This window comes from Acipenser ruthenus, chromosome 2 (genome assembly GCF_902713425.1).
Source record: "Acipenser ruthenus chromosome 2, fAciRut3.2 maternal haplotype, whole genome shotgun sequence".
NCBI classification, from domain to species: domain Eukaryota; kingdom Metazoa; phylum Chordata; class Actinopteri; order Acipenseriformes; family Acipenseridae; genus Acipenser; species Acipenser ruthenus.
In genome coordinates, this window is record NC_081190.1 from 57,935,530 (window position 1) to 57,947,275 (window position 11,746).

The window sequence follows — 11,746 nt, forward strand, 5'->3', positions numbered from 1 at the left end:
GTTATTTTTGTGTTTCAGTTGTATTTCTTTAGTGTTTTGTACTTGACTGCGACTGCTGAGATTTTTGTTATGTTATCTTCCCAGGACCCTCCATAAACAAGGCCATGGCCTCAAGGGTTTCTCTCCTGGTGGAAAGAAAATAAACAAAAATATCAAATGAAAACCTGCAGGGGTTGCAGTACCTTGAGGTTGTCATAATAGCTCACACTGAATCTACAATACTCCTGTTGATGCCTTTGAGCATTGTTAATAGGTAAATATACATTTAAAGGATTACTACTGTGTAACCTTCTGTGTAAGTATATATTTTTTTACATCTGTTGATTTAATTATTTGACATTTTCTTTAAACACTCACTAATTACTGGGTATTGACATAGTAGTTACTTAGTAAATACATGTGTACTTACACATACTTACAATGTTTTATGCATGGTTACAGTGTAATTAATTTAAATATTTTTTGCTCAGGATACAGCACACTAATGCAATACGCATATTGTCAAGGTTCCAAAGTCTTTAAAACAGTATTATAAATGGAAACAGGCTACATTTAAGTTACCATTGAAATCGTAACTGTAGCAAGAACACAGATTTAAATGTCCAGGAAAACCTGGGTTAATGCAGTCACTGTGGCAGAACAGATCCTGTCACTGACTTCTCGGGTGCATGTGCGGTATTGCAGGGGGTAGCTCGGACACTCAGCAGGAGACAAACAATAGGAGTTCTGCCCTATACATCTGTGTAGGAAAATTTAGAATCCTGCTGCAGTATAACCAGGGGTGTGGAGTGCTTTAAGTTCTGGGAGCGGGATCCTCCTTTTAGTGGAAAATCGGCCACCTGTAGGTCAGCTTTTGTTTTTGATTAGCTGCTTTCACTGTGACGTTTTTCGTATTTAATATTTCATTATTTGCACTCCAGTTTGTGTATATGCGCCTGTGTCTATGCCATGATTTGGTACAGTCACGTAGTTTCCTGTTTGTCACCCCACCCTAGGTGCAACCATTGTTGGTACCCTAATGGTGGCAGCTTGCAATTGCATTACAATGGTCAAGCGCAACAACTGTGTGTCTGGTCTGTCAGCAGATAACCCACACCCTTTTCACACTCAGTGGCAGCAGCGGGATCCGCTGGTCCTGCTCAGACAAGGCACGTCCTCAGTATACAGACACAATGGATAGAGTTTGCTGCAGTGATGCACATGCTCCTGGATGCGGTATGGCTGAGAGGTGAGCCCCCTGTTACTGATGACCCCCCTGCTAACTGGAGGTTGCAGCGCCCCTCCAAGATGACAGCTAAGGACAATCCGGAGGCGTATCTGCACCTGTTTGAAGTGGACTGGTTCGGGGAAGGGCCCGTGGCCACCCATAAAATGAAACAGGCTGCTAAGAATGGGGGTGGGCATTGGGGACAGTCAGAGTCACAGAGGGTTCCATGGCAGAATCAGAGGAGCTAGTAGAGGTTGGCTGGCCTCCCCTGAGTCTGTACAGGACCTGAGTGACCCCAAGCTTGATGCCATGGGGGCTAATTATTTAACCCACTGGGATGACTCATGGATCAAGCAGCTGTAGTTAATGGTTGATCCCAGACGCACCACCGCATACCCCCACTTCGAGATGATTCAAGACCTACTCTAGTCAACAAATTGCCCCAGATCGGGGAAGTGTGCCATCAGCTGCTCGTCCACAGGCCTTTCAGGGACAATTTGTAACAGCTGGCTCACACCATTCCACTGGCTGGCTTGGGTAGGGATAAAATAAAGGCATGGTTGTGACATGGTTCTACTGGCTGGGAATAGATGAGCACCAGTTTTGTACGCAATGCCCTGCATGTCGTGGAACAGTCCCAGAACTGTTCCACAAGCTCCACTAGTGCCATTGCCCCTAGTGGAAACACTGTTTGAGTGAATTGGAGTAGATATGGTCGGACCGCTAGAAAGGAGATTATATAGTTGGACCGCCAGAAAGGAGATTACACTATGAGTTATCTTGACCATTTTATTTTGATTAACTGTGTTTTCACTTTTTTGTTTAGATATTTTTGGTATTTAATATTTCATTATTTGCACTCCACTTTGTGTACAGTGGTAGCCTGTGAAAGGACGGCTGCAGTGCGTAGCTGCGATGACGTCACAGATCAGAACAGAAACCAAAACAAGTAATGGTGGGCAAAATTGAAACGCTATGGCGCTCAGTGTTTTATTAAATAATAAACAAATTATGTAAACAAACACAAAACACCAAAAAGGCATGTTGGCCAAACAAACAAGTATTGTGCTGGTTTTTAGCCAGCACGCATGGCAATTGTTTACTCTCGTTTAATCCTTTTACCTCCTAACTCCTCACTCGTTCGCCACTCTCCAACACCCTCTTCCCTGAGCACAGACTGCTGCAGGCTTTTATATTCTGGCCGAGGGGTTAACTAGCTATTAATTAATTATAGTCTGCACGAGTTTAATAAGGATGCGTGACTGTCAGCTAGTTAAGTAAATCAGTAGCTGATCAGTCACGCATCCTCACAAGGTTTTTTAAATATATACGGTACTGTGCAAAAGTTTTAGGCAGGTGTGAAAAAATGCTGTAAAGTAAGAATGCTTTCAAAAATAGACATGTTAATAGTTTATATTTATCAATTAACAAAATGCAAAGTGAGTGAACAGAAGAAAAATCTACATCAAATCAATATTTGGTGTGACCACCCTTTGCCTTCAAAACAGCATCAATTCTTCTAGGTACACTTGCACACAGTTTTTGAAGGAACTCGGCAGGTAGGTTGGCCCAAACATCTTGGAGAACTAACCACAGTTCTTCTGTGGATTTAGGCAGCCTCAGTTGCTTCTCTCTCTTCATGTAATCCCAGACAGACTCGATGATGTTGAGATCAGGGCTCTGTGGGGGCCTTATCATCACTTCCAGGACTCCTTGTTCTTCTTTACGCTGAAGATAGTTCTTAATGACTTTCGCTGTATGTTTGGGGTCGTTGTCATGTTGCAGAATAAATTTGGGGCCAATCAGATGCCTCCCTGATAGTATTGCATGATGGACAAGTATCTGCCTGTACTTCTCAGCATTGAGGAGACCATTAATTCTGACCAAATCCCCAACTCCATTTGCAGAAATGCAGCCCCAAACTTGCAAGGAACCTCCACCATGCTTCACTGTTGCCTGCAGACACTCATTCGTGTACCGTTCTCCAGCCCTTCGGCGAACAAACTGCCTTCTGCTACAGCCAAATATTTCAAATTTTGACTCATCAGTTCAGAGCACCTGCTGCCATTTTTCTGCACCCCAGTTCCTGTGTTTTCGTGCATAGTTGAGTCGCTTGGCCTTGTTTCCACGTCGGAGGTATGGCTTTTTGGCCGCAAGTCTTCCATGAAGGCCACTTCTGACCAGACTTCTCCGGACAGTAGATGGGTGTACCAGGGTCCCACTGTTTTCTGCCAATTCTGAGCTGATGGCACTGCTGGACATCTTCCGATTGCGAAGGGAACTAAGCATGATGTGTCTTTCATCTGCTGCAGTAAGTTTCCTAGGCCGACCACTGCGTCTACGGTCCTCAACGTTGCCCGTTTCTTTGTGCTTCTTCAAAAGAGCTTGGACAGCACATCTGGAAACCCCTGTCTGCCTTGAAATTTCTGCCTGGGAGAGACCTTGCTGATGCAGTATAACTACCATGTGTCTTGTTGCTGTGCTCAGTCTTGCCATGGTGTATGACTTTTGACAGTAAACTGTCTTCAGCAACCTCACCTTGTTAGCTGAGTTTGGCTGTTCCTCACCCAGTTTTATTCCTCCTACACAGCTGTTTCTGTTTCAGTTAATGATTGTGTTTCAACCTACATATTGAATTGATGATCATTAGCACCTGTTTGGTATAATTGTTTAATCATACACCTGACTATATGCCTACAAAATCCCTGACTTTGTGCAAGTGTACCTAGAAGAATTGATGCTGCCTAAAAACTGCCTAAAACTTTTGCACAGTACTGTATATAAAACAATAACAAATAATATCGGCTTTTGCCGTCCGCACAAAACACTATATAATAATAATAATAATAATAATAATAATAATAATAATAATAATAATAATAATAATAATACAAAATAAATCACACACACAGCACACATGGATTTTCATGGAAATCATGAAATCTGTTATAATAATATAGCCTAAACCATAGTTTCTGTTTTCCTTGCCATCCTGAGCAGTTCACTTCCCTTACGAGTTTGTAGTGCTGTGAACTGTCTGTGCAAGTATCCCTATAGAATGTCTTTCCCGTTTCTAGTCAGCCCTTATTTGCCTCTGAATCCATCATAATTGACATTGTTGGTCCACTGCTGATACCACTCAGTTGAAATGAGTACCCTGGACATCAAATTGCCAATCACGTAACAGTTTTTACAAATGTTTAGAGAAAATGTCAGTGGAAGAATTTCCATCCATCTTTTTAGCACAGGAAATAAATACAATTACTGCCATTGATTTAATTTTCATATAATTATATATTATTAAATGGAGAAATGTTGTGCTATCTGTTTCAGTATGCTACAAAAATAATTATAGGAACTGTGGCAGGGTGATTGCCCTGCACAGGTGGGAATTAGTGTTGGTAATTAATATGGGGAAACGGGTTTGTTTTGTGTGCTCTTTGGAGTTGCGTGTGATTAAATGATTGTTAGACGGGCACTCGATTGAGACTTGCTGCCGGCTAGGCTTGGTTGAGGGGAAGGGCAGCAAGTGATTGGCTTTGTCGTTCCTTAATCAGCAGGTGGGCGGGTTTCGACTGAGTGTCCGTCAGTATAAAAACATCAGGTAGGGATCGCTCTGGGCAACTGCAACACTATGCTACAGAGGGGAGCTGCATATACTCAGGAGGAGAGAGTCCACTCTGCAGGAATGACAGCTACGCAACCTTGAAACTGCAAGCAGTGCTTGTGAAGGCAATGCCCAGCCAAGGCCGTATGAAGCAGCAGGAGTCGTCGCATGAATACCGGCTCATAAGTAGGTTAGTTTAGGGGATAGTGATCCCAAGTAATGTATAGCAAGAGTTAGGTAGTGTAGCCGGTTCCTGGAGCGGGGCACCTAATAGGCAACGTTTAGCCGAATAGACTGTTATTCAACTTAAGTTAAACTTCATGGTGGATTCTCCTCATCCCCTATTTTTTCCTGTGCATGCTGTAGCCCCAGAGCACCCACTGACTCAGCCTCTATGGTTCATTTATATAATATCACCAGAACTATTTTCATTTGGGCTGCAGCATGCTGCATTTATCCATCTCTTCAGCAAAACCATTGCTTAACTTCTTGATATACTGTAGGCTTCGGCATATTCAAGCTGTTACCGCAATTGTACAGTACAGTATAAAGATTACTTTAAATCAATGTAATTTTGGCGTTTTTGGTATCCAAGAGCTTCAGCGTGTGACACTTGCTGACAAAACACTGTATTTGTAATCTGTGACAAACCCGTTTCTAGTCAGATAACACCCTCTAATGTACAGAACACGCAGGGCAGGTTAACTAAACTGCATTTCACGCCATATTTCACAATTTTTATAGCAGGTTTTGGCTACCACAGTATATGCGCCGGTGTCTATTCCATTGTTGTTACAGTCATGTGGTTTCCTGTTTGTCTAACCCCATCCTAGGTGCTACTATTGTTGGTACCCTAATTGGTGGCACCTTGCAATTACATTCGAAAGAAATGTGCAACAAATAAATAAATGCCCGTCTGAGTGGTGTGGTCAGGTCTGTCATTGGATAATCCACAACCCTCTCACAGTCTTGTAGGACACACAGATACACAAGTCTTCTGCGGCATAAATGAAACCAAAACGCAAATTATTGCAAAACGTTGAGATCAATTTAAATACAACAGAACTTCTATATAAAAAATAAATAAATAATAATAAAAAAAACACTTCTGAAAACGACTATCTGAAGATGTAAAATGAAAAATCCAATTAGGAAACAAGTTCTGACTCAGTCCTTCCCACAATACTGTAGGTCTTTTCCATGGGCGAACATTACTCATTTTTTTGTGCAGATTCATAGCCTTGTTTATGCTTCTACTTTAGGAATTTATAGTCTGTTAAAATATGCCAAAGTTACATTTGCATTATGGTTGACTGTTAAAATCTGACTTGCATATCAAAGTTTACTTCATTGCTGGATGTATTTAAATACTTATAAACTGTTTGTGATTCATCATCATACAGTCCAAACATAGCGAAAAGGTATCAGGGAATTTCCTCTTGAAGACTGTGGGAAAGTCAGGGCAGATGACGTTTCCCTCCATCTGCTCACACACATGTAATATACACACACATATACAGTATAACACAGTCTAAACAAAATCAATTTAATATTTTATTTAATGTTTTGCTAATGATTTACAAACATTCCAGTAAATTGCACCTTTTTGTTTCATATTGTGTAAGGAAAACAATCAACTGACATATTTGCTCATGATATTATAAAGAAGGTTGTATATTAGATCAGAGTATCTATATAATAATTAAATATATCAGAAAATATATTTAAATCACACAATGTTAAAATAAGTGGTATTACGTTACAGGGCAATTCATGAAAATGGAAATTTAGTTGGTCTACTTTTTTTTTTTTTTTTTTAAACACACAGAAAAAAAACGTAATAAAACATTTTTGACCAGATTTATGGAACATACAATCTTACCCCTTGTTTAGAACAAAAAACGAATTATGGTCAAGGTTCCTATGAGCAAAAACCTTCCATTGAACTCTAAAATGTCATTCCTTTACATCAATTACAAATACACGAGCCAAGGGCCAGAATTCCTGTGGTGTTGCTCATACCATGTGGGCCGGTTGCTGTATTCACCAATTTTAGATCAACAAGAATAAAAAAAAGTGGTAGAACGTACTACTTTTTAAAGAAAGAAAGAAAGAAAGAAATAACAGAAGAGTATGCATATATAAGTACATATGAACATCAATATGCCTCACTTTACAGTTATATAACCACTTACCCATTTGTGGTTAGTACATTAACAAGTTATTGGTATTATCAGAATCTGGATATAAGGAGGTACATATGTCACATTTGCATGTTTCTTATATTCAGAGATTATCCACTTACAACACTCTTTATAAGTACATACAGTGGTAGGCCATTGTAATCTACTTTTAATGATACAGATAGCTCTTCATGGCATGGGGTGTATGTTACTAACTGTGCTCTTATTATGTCTGTTTGTTTGCATTCATGTAATAGTGTGTTCTTTTTTCTTATTCTTGTAATTCCTTTCATAAACAAATGAGTCTCATACGGTTTCCTGTTAAATCTCATAACATTTGCTAAAAAATTTACATTTTTCTACTGATCAAACAACAAGTGAATAATGTAATACACAGTAGTAAAGGTAATACAGTTATTCTTTCCATTAGGGCCTGGAGGTAACAGTAAGTCAGACACCGGTGCCTGACACATGTTTTCCATTGCATTTAATTTAGAACTCAAAACCACAGGAAAAAAATATTCAGAATTTACTGAGCAGAAACACATCAGAAGTTCTCAAAGTCGGTGGCATGCGCAATTTCCTATTGACAAAGTAGACTTTATAGTATGTACTATGTATTCCGAGATACAGTATATTCAGAAGTTATCCATCACATCTATTTGATTATGGAATCTGCACTTGGGTTTTATGAGTATTGAGGTTTTATGAGTATTGCAGAAACTAGATGCAAATAATTAAACTATTATAATCTGTGTAAGTGCAAAAATGATATAGATGTAGAGTATCTGGGTATGGCAATTCCTTTCAAGTATATAAGCATTATTGGGGTTAGGTGGAGAAGCAGCCTCTAGTTGACACTAGTTTACAGCACAACACTACAGCACCATTTGGCACAATTTGCAGTCTCTGCTTTCTCAGGTTGTGCTTCAGGTGAGCAACTGAACTATGCGAAGAAAGTCCTGCCGGCACTGTGAATGTAACTACTAGACAGCCATGGGCCCCACTAAATTTGCATGGAACCAAACCAATGACTCTGATAAAAAGTTAATCAGATTTCTGACAAATGCATACAAATAAATGAAAGAGGAACTAGCTTACCTTTCTGTTGCGCAGTTGTACGCTACATTCCACAGGCTCGCAAGGATTTGGACTATAATGGGAATCATTTGTTTTTAGACTTTCAGTTGAATTGGTAATGTGACTTGAATCTGTTTCAGAATCCTGTTCATCCCTTTTGGCATTAACAATTGAAACTCTATCAAAACATTCAATTGATTTTATATGACTCTTCAAGAGACAATTTACAGGACCCATATCTGATATCTGTTGTCCATCACAACCAGGAAGCATAATATCAGAAGACTGAGTTACATCATTTGTGGTGAGGTTTTCTTTGACAACATCAGATGTTTCAGTGTGCTGTGCACTAGAGGCTTTCTGAAGCAACTCATCTGAATATTCTTCAGTCCTCTCTACATTCAAACCATTGGGCTTAAATTGAACTGATTCCTCATTCATCTGGTCAAAGTGTGCAACACAAGGCTCCGGGCCTTCCTTCACACCTGACTCCACTGTCTCTTTGTTTCCGTCATTAGAAACAGAGTTCTGGTGAGGTTTGCTATAATTTGCAGACATTTCAGCCAAATCCTTGGTTTCAGTGTTTGACTCGTTCTCTGGTTCTATGACATCCAAGGGACCAGCCCCTGCTAATTCAAATTGCTCAGTTTCTACATGACTAGTTTCCTCTGAGCTGAGATCTGAATTATCATCTGAAAACTGGACCAGGGTCTCTGTACTGGCTTCCAAAGACAGAAAGTGCTCATTAGCTTCAAGGTTAGCTTTTTCATCTACCTCCTTTGTGTTTCCGCCAAGTTGTTTGAATGGAAACCCTACAACTAGTGACTCATGGCAGCATTCTGGTAAGGAGGCACATCTTTCTCTTCGTCCTGATTTTGATAAATCATTCTTTTCCATAATTGACTTTAAATCATCAGATACAATTTCATGACAACAGATTATAGCCAGATCATCAAAACTGTACTGTAATCCATTCCTGTGGGTCACATGTTCTTCCCAGCTTCTCTTCCTGCTAGCCACAGGCATGTCATTTCCAGTTACAGATGCCCTGGTATATTCCATAGAGTCTAGGTTACAGTCGTGAATAGCAGCCCATTCTTCTTCACAATTAATTTAGCTTAAAAAAGGGGAAATAACAATAATCATTCACCAAATACAGCTTCTCATGCCATTTTTAAGTAAAAAAGGTAGTCCAGTGAGCTTTCAACAATGATCATCATTCATATATATTAGCAAAAGTTTACAACATTTATGAGATCATCTCTCTAATGAATATCAATTTTACAATTATCTACAATTATAAGACTGTTTCACAATCATTCTACAGATGAACACATACAGCATATGAAATCATACCTTGAATTTCATTGACCTTAAAATTTGAGTTTTAACCATATACTCTGTACTATCAATATTACATACAAATGAATTAAGCAGAACAGAGATAAAAAAAAAATGATGGTGTTCTAAAGGTTTTTGAAAGTTAGTGTTTACTCAACAGATCCTAACAACCATTGAATATTTAATAAAGGGCCCAAGCTTATGGGAATCAAATCCAACAGTGCATTTTTTTTTTGTCTTTTTGCTCAAATATACTGAAGGGTTAATAATGATTAATAATTATTCCGTTAAAAACATTAAAACATGCAAAAATACAATTTTGGATTGAATAACTTAACAACAAAAGTGTGTAACCTACTGTACTAGACAGTCTGTTATATATATAAAAAAATTGTGTTATTACCTTTTGCTACCCACTCATTCTACAAAGTATGAACCTTTAATGGACTTTCACCAAAAAATGAAGCCTTTTATTGTGTTTCTATTAAAATATATATATTTTGACAATATCTGTGCTGCTTAGTAATGATAAGGTCTTCAGACTAAAACAAAAGACATAGATGAGAAAAATGAAACGTTTATTTTCACACACAGTCTACTGGATTCAGGATAAGCATACGAATAAAAATTGTTAGTTGCCGAACTACACAAAGTAATATCTATCTTAAAGTGAAGTTCTTGAATCCCAACCAAACCTAACAGTTTTAAAACCAAAATACATTCATTTTTGTTTTTAATCCAAATACTTTCACAATAAACTAAACAAAACTAGAAACAGTAAAGTGTGGTGTTCAGAATGTAATAACCAATAGTTTAGAAATCTCTTACAAGAAACACCAATATTATAAAGTACTCTTTTGTTATAACAATGTAACTTTAAGTAGAACTGACCAAATCCAATATCAAAAGAAACACTGATCTTGGGAATTTAAATCCATAGTACAGCACTTAATATAATTCCTTAAAGCTATTGCGTTTTCATTTGGAATACTTCAACCTTTTGAGCTGCCTGTCCATTACAATTGATATAACTGATACTTTCTGAGATTATCTAAACATGTGTCCATTTGAAAATAAGCATATTGTCTGACCCTCTAAACTTAAAGTAAAACATATATATATATATATATATATATATATATATATATATATATATATATATATATATATATAAGCTGTCTTTTTAAAGAAAGGGAACTTACCTTAAGAACCATTACATTACCAAAGAAATCACTCGAGAAACTGACACCGGTGCTGTGACAATTGGAAGTGTTAAAGTCCACATTTCCTTCGTAAGATGAATGGTCTATATTAAAGCCATTTCAAACCAACTATGCTTGTGAGAAAACACCCTCTGCTGTTGGAATGAGACTAAACTGCCGGTTTCTTTAAAGGCTTTCCCTGTGACTTCTGTCTACAAAATTCAGACTAATGTTTTGTGTAAGGGGGCCCTACAGACCAGGCCCAGATTGCCTGAAAGTATTTCCTGCCTTACAGCAGCGTGTTCATGTTTGAGTGACAAAAGGCATTACAAGGATTTAAATGACCAGTGTAAATGGACGAAAGGGTTCTCACTAAGCAGATGTTTTAAAGATGTGTTATAAAAAACAATTAAGCACCCAGTAGTGTTCCTGCTGACAACTATAAGAAATGAAACATCATACTCGTTTAAAGCAAAAAAGCATTACATTTTTGCTTTGACCATTCTACAAAAAAACAAAACATAAATTCCAAATAAGCCAAACCAACGGCAAAAAGGCAGAGTACAATAAGAGAATGTAGTAAAAACAAAATGAGAATAATGTGATTTTACCATAATTGTTTTACAAATAATATGCTTTATATTGATGAGAACAACAATGGTAAAAATGTTTTAATTAAAACACTTCCAATAAGGTTATTTACCAGCAGTTTAAATATCCACATTTTCTATATGGCAATCGCGGTTACCTTTTCTGAGAAACCCTCCAGAGCCACAGAAATTCAACACTGTAAAAGCAGAAAGACTGTCTCCATCTTGATCACATTACAATTTTGCTGACACTGAACACTTGTTGAAACAATGTTCTTTCCAGTTTGACAAAGCCCCCGAATCATGTCTTTGGAACAGCCCACATATTTTACATCCTATGTTTCTTCATAGGTTTTCTTAAAGTATCATCTGTTTATCTTTTCATCTTCCTTCTGGCTTCATAGAATAACTTCCTCTTGGTGGCCCTTGTATCTTCCAGCCTGGGAACTGTAGGTTTTTAACATTTGGTTTTGATTAAGAGCAGACATGCAGCTTTGTAAAACTCAGGATATAAGCTCAGGGAGATCACATTTTCT

The 11,746-nt window shown here is 38.1% G+C and overlaps 1 pseudogene; it reads right to left on the bottom strand.

Annotated features, from left to right (window-relative positions):
• The window catches only part of LOC117409397 (rho GTPase-activating protein 7-like), a 184,130-nt pseudogene extending 172,639 nt beyond the window's left edge, over positions 1-11,491 (bottom strand).
• Positions 11,492-11,746: the final 255 nt, after the last annotated feature.